Source organism: Etheostoma spectabile, chromosome 5, assembly GCF_008692095.1.
Source record: "Etheostoma spectabile isolate EspeVRDwgs_2016 chromosome 5, UIUC_Espe_1.0, whole genome shotgun sequence".
NCBI lineage: Eukaryota > Metazoa > Chordata > Actinopteri > Perciformes > Percidae > Etheostoma > Etheostoma spectabile.
Genome location: NC_045737.1, coordinates 38377655 through 38383277, shown reverse-complemented (window position 1 = coordinate 38383277; position 5623 = coordinate 38377655). Strand labels below are relative to the sequence as shown.

At 45.1% G+C, this 5623-nt stretch overlaps 1 protein-coding gene and 1 long non-coding RNA gene across 2 annotated transcripts in view; both read right to left on the bottom strand.

The window, feature by feature from the left end:
- Window positions 1-5623, bottom strand: part of LOC116688926 (rRNA/tRNA 2'-O-methyltransferase fibrillarin-like protein 1) — a 35293-nt gene that overhangs the window by 25322 nt on the left and 4348 nt on the right. The gene's annotated exons all lie outside the window — the stretch shown is intronic.
- LOC116688927 (uncharacterized) overlaps window positions 1-5623 on the bottom strand; it is a 7462-nt gene that overhangs the window by 1575 nt on the left and 264 nt on the right. The window contains exon 2 of the long non-coding RNA XR_004331886.1: window positions 3098-3103. This is a non-coding gene — a long non-coding RNA (uncharacterized LOC116688927). The remainder of the gene's footprint in view (window positions 1-3097; window positions 3104-5623) is intronic.

Sequence of the window (5623 nt, the reverse complement as noted above, 5' to 3'; positions counted from 1 at the left end):
TGTGTGTGTGTGTGTGTGTGTGTGTGGGGAGGGGTTTAGAGCATGCAGACCTAAAGAAAAGATTTTAAAAATGTATATTGTAACTTAATCAATAGTTATTATATTACACCCATCTTGAATGTCATTGTTTATAAGGCACATAAAGTACAAGAATTTAATAAGAATTTGTATTTTGGTCATGTATTTTATTCAGGTATTTGAAAAAATATTACACATATTCATGTATTTATGTATTTCAGGGCTCAATGCTAACCTTTTAAAGTGGTTGCCGGCTTGGCAACCAGGCATTTGCTTTTGGTTGCCAAATTTGACAATATGGTTGCCATGTTATAACCCTTGTTGTCTTCCCTTTTTTTCCCATATCTCAATGTTTTAGTTGCGTTTTTGTATGAAGATTTTTTTGTATTTTTGATTTATATTTTTTTCATTGATTTTTGCCTCTTTTCCCAACATTTTTCACCCATATTTCGACTTTCTTTATTTCGGATATAAAAAAAAACCTTTGAAAACGGGTCAAACTTGACCCAAAGACAACACGAGGATTAAACTGCTTATACTTGGAGCAATTCATTTCTTATGTAACTATACCACACATTTAAATAATGAAACAATGAGATAACTGCTTGCAATATTAGTTCCCATCCCTCTCAAATAAGGGAATCAATGGATCACCAAACTCACGGATCGGATCACAGATTTGAGTAACGGATCGGATCAATTTTTGGATCAGCACGAAAAGGGGGGGGGGGGGGGGGGGGATTTAAATAATTATTAAAAAATGTGATAACTTTTTTACAATAATTATTTCTGCCGCCAGTAAATTGCCATTAAAGACAAAAACAGATGAGAAAAGGGTATTTTACAACAACTTTGAACGCGTCATGAGGCTTACCAGTTTACCAGTAAAAGAAACATTTCTTTACATTTTTTTCTTGTATTTTATTAATTCAGAACAATGCACATTAATGAACACGCACAACAGTACACGTAAATGTGCCTAATTTCCATCTGCAGTCCAATATGCAGGTTGGAGTTACAGCAAAAAAAGACGGTAACATCTAGTATATAAAAACAAGAAGTAAAGAATTAAAAAAACAAAACAAAAACATATTATTATTATTATTATTTTGAAAAGGCGCTGCATGGTACTGTCATGCAGGACGTCCCAAATGATTGACACACACACACACACATACCAGAAGAGAAGCTGAGCGAAGCTTTAATCAGAAAGAACAGGACATTATGAAACGCGGTTTTACAATATTATTAAAAAAGAAATCAAAATAAAATCAATGTGTAGCGATTAATGTTGTGGCGGTCTGTCACAAATAAATCACTGAATGGGAAACACTGCTCTTCTTTACATTGTTGAAGTGAAGAAAAGAAGAAACGTGACGCTTCGGTTTATTAACGTAAGTCAAACAGAACATAACTGTCAATTGGAAACCAAATGAAAATAAGATGTTCACTGCAGTGAATATTTCCTTATTAACCGAAATAAAGACCCGTTCTCTGCCAGCTGTGGCCCTGGTTGAGCACACTGGACAGTGGTGCTCATAAGTTTACACACCCATGCTTAAATTGACTAAAAAGAGGAATAAAAAAATCCTCTTTTGTAAATAGATCTTTTGTTATAGAGCTACAGGGTTATTTTGACAAACACGCTCTTCACGGCATTGACGGCATATTCAAACAGGAACACTTTTCTGAAAACTGACAGCTGTGCACAGTGTTTTATTTTTGAAATGTTGAGGTTGAAATGTCCATTTACGCAAATATCCGCCCACGTGTAAACGTAGTCTGTAACTCAGACTTCAACATGACGATACCAAGGCTTTCATTGGTAGAATGAGCAAAACAACAAAAACACCCCACAGCATGTTAATTCTTAATTGTGAGACTGCTAATGAGCTACTCTTGTTTTTTCAAGTCCATATATATATATTCAAAATAGTCGACCATTTGTTTAATTACTGTGTATATGTTTCTCTGTGTGTGTGGGGGGGATTTGTATGGTCTTGTTGATTGTCTTGTTGGGTTTTTAAATATTTTGCTTAGGCACAATATATGAAACATAGACACAATATATACACACATGCTAGTAGATGTCTTTGTTAATTTTTATGGGATGACGACAACAAAAAACACAGAAAGCCGCCAGCTAAATCCTTTTGAAAGCTCAAAACAATCGATCCATTCAGCATCAGCGCCATGACTCGGGTGATAGTTGAAGGCTTTCACAACATTGAGAAAGTAGTCATGACATCTAGATGAAGTCAAATTAAAAAGCTCATTTGTATTAAGCATAAGGCACTTGTGAGCTTCATTCCAGTCCAATCTGCCCCAGGGACCATATGTCCTTACGTGCATTATTCTTACCCCAACCGTTGGTCTCGCTATCACCTTCTGCACTACGTTTGCCTCGTCTTTTACCCTTTCCCCCTTTTCCACGTTTTCCACCTCCTCTAAGCCCAACTTTACCACCTTTTCCACGTTTGCCCCCTCTACGCCCAACCTTACCACCCTTTCCTCCTCCTCTACGCCCAACCTTGCCACCCTTTCCACGTTTGCCCCCTCCTCTACGCCCAAGCAAACCTTAAACCTTGTCCCCTAATTTTCCACCTCCTCTACGACCAACCTTGCCCCCTTTGCCACCCATATGCCCAACTTTAACCACCCTTTCACGGTTTCCACGATCCTCTACGCCACCACCCTTGCCCCCTTGTCACCCTCTACGCCCAAAAATTACCACTTTTCCACTTTTGCCACCCTCTACTCAACCACAGTGCCACCTTTTCCCCGTTTTCCACCTCCTCACGCCCAACTTTAACCACTTTCCACGTTTTCCACCTCCCTCTACGTCCAAACCTTGCCACCTTTTCCACGTTTGCCCCTCCTCGACGCCCAAAACCTTTGCACCCTTTCCCGTTACCCCCTCCTCTACGCCCAACTTGCCACCTTTTCCACGTTTTCCTCCTCTATCGTCCCACTTGCCCCCTTTGTCCAAGTTTGCCACCTTTGTTTACCCTGCCATGTCCTTTCTCACTGTCCACGCTTTTCCCTTTCCTTGCCCACCTATACTTTCTCCACCTTGTACCTGTGGCTATTCTACCGCCGTTTCTTCACCCGAAGCTCGCCTGCTTCACCCATTCTTCCCCTGCTTCCCCCCATATCTTCGCCTGTGCCTTCACCATTTCTTCACCTGTGCCTCCCCCCATATCTTTCGGCCTGTGCATTCACCCATTTCTCCCTGTGCCTTCCCCCAATCTTTGCTGTGCCTTCACCCATTTTCTTTGCCATGGCCTTCCCCTTTCTTAGCCTGCCTTCACCCATTCTTTCCCTGTGCCTTCACCTTTCTTCGCCTATGTCACACATGTTCATCGTTGCTCTCGCTATGATCTACTCCGCACTACTTTTTCCTTTTTACCCGTTGCCCTTTGTTTTACCTTTACCTCTGCCCCCTCCTTGAGGTTTACCCCGTCCTCTGCCTTTGCATCCCTTTGTGCTCACGTTTTTTTCACTACCATGGCCACCTTTTCACTTTTGGCCCCTCCTCTACCGCCCACCTTGCCACCCTTTCCACCTTTGTCCTCCTCCTCTAAGACCTAACTTTACCACCTTAGTACCTTTTCCCCCCTCCTCTATGCCCAAACCTTGCCCCCATTTTCCACTGTTGACCCCTCCTCTACCTACGCCCAACCTTGCCCCCTTTTCCACTTTTGCCCCTCCTCTACGCCCAACCGTGCCACTTTCCACTTTTCCCCTCTCTACCGCCCAACTTTGCCCTTTTCCACTTTTGCCCCCCCCTACGCCCACTTTGCCTTTCCAACTTTTTGCCAATCCTCCTCTACGCCCAACCTTGCTCCTCCTGTTCGCACGTTGGCCACTCCTCTACGCCCTAAAAAAAGAGACCTTAACCACCTTTTTTCCACTTTTCCCACCTCCTCTCCACTATCTTGCCTCCTTTCCACTTTCCCAGCCCTCTATACGCCCACCCTTGCCCCTTTATCACGTTTGCCTCCTCCTTCTACGGAACGCCACCTTGCCCTTTAGCACGTGTGCTCCTCTCTACGCCCAACCTGCCCCCTTAGCAACAGTTTTTCCACCTCCTCTACGCCCACTTTGACACCTTTTCCACTTTTTAACCCCTCCTACGCCTACCTGCCCCTTTCCACGTTTCCCCCAATCTCTACGCCCAACTTTCCACCTTTTCCACTTTTTCCCCTCCTCTCGCCCTAACCTTGCCCCCTTTCCACTTTTTCCACCTCCCTCTAAGCCCTACCTGCCCCCTTTCACAACTTTTCCACCTCCGTACTACCCCTACTACCTTGCCCCTTTAGCCGTTTTCCACCTCCTCTACGCCCAAAACCTGCCCCCTTAGTACCTTTTTCCACCGCTCCTATACGCCCAACTTTACCACCTTTTCCAGCGTTTCCACCTCCCTACGCCCAACCTTGCCCCTTTTTCCACGTGTTTCCACCTGGCCTCTACGCACACTTTGCCACCTCTTGTACCTTTCCACCTCCTCTCGCCCAACCTTGCCCACTTTTTTCCACTTTTTTCCACCTCCGTCCCCTTCTACGCCCAACGTGCCACTTTCCTCATTTGCACCTCCCGAGGCGGCTAACCTTGCTCACGTGTGTGGACTCCTTTACCACTACCATATCCTTTGCCCACTTGTCCGCCTTTTTTGCTTCTTTGCCACCTCTTGTTCCCCACCTTCGCTTGTGACTATATCTTCGCCGTGCCTTCACCATTTCTTCTCCTGTGCCTTCACCCATTTCTTCTCCTGTGCCTTCACAACCTTTTCTTTGGCCTGTGCCTTCACCCCTGTTCTTTGCCTGTGCCTTCACCCATTTTTGCCTGGCCTGCACCCCTTCTTTGCCTGTGCCTTCACCCATTCTTGCCTGTGACTTCACCATCTTGCTTGCCTTCCCTTCTGCCTCGTCCCATCTCTCGCCTGGCATTCACCTTCTTCGCCTGTGTCTGGCCCGTTGAAGGGACTGTACCCTCCTTCCCGCCCTACCCCCGTCTTGATTAACTGGGCATCATTAGCAACACATGCGGGCGTAACATTCCATCTGATAAGCAGCTGTGCACTGAAATAGTCATCAGGTTCATACAACGGAATATGTTGTCAAGCCCAAGTTTAGAAACCTCAAGTTGTTTAAAGATTCACCAGCTGAGACGTGTCTGCGCCCGGACATCAACTACTTAGAAAACACACCATAAACTTCCCAGTTCTGACTTACGTCGTTAATCTTGCCGAAAGTACGTTCCTCATCTTTTCATTTGTCCACGTGGACACGGGGATTCTTCAGTAGATGAGAGAAAAGTACCTTTACTGCTTTCAAATAGGGGTTGTAGGTCTAGAACAAGACCAAGGCCTCTGGTTGTGCTGCGTGCCACCACCGGGTGCCCTGGTACACTTGACCCTCTGAGACCGCTTGTTCACTTCGTTGGATGGGTCATCCTCAAAGACTGCGGGAGATCATCCGTCTGGTCTTGTGGGATTTCACAGCCAGACTGAGTGTACGCGATCATACCTGCCAAAGGATCAAGTGTGTTATTGAAGGCCGATAAAAACATTAGTATGAAGCCTGTCAGACCTCTCTTCTCACTG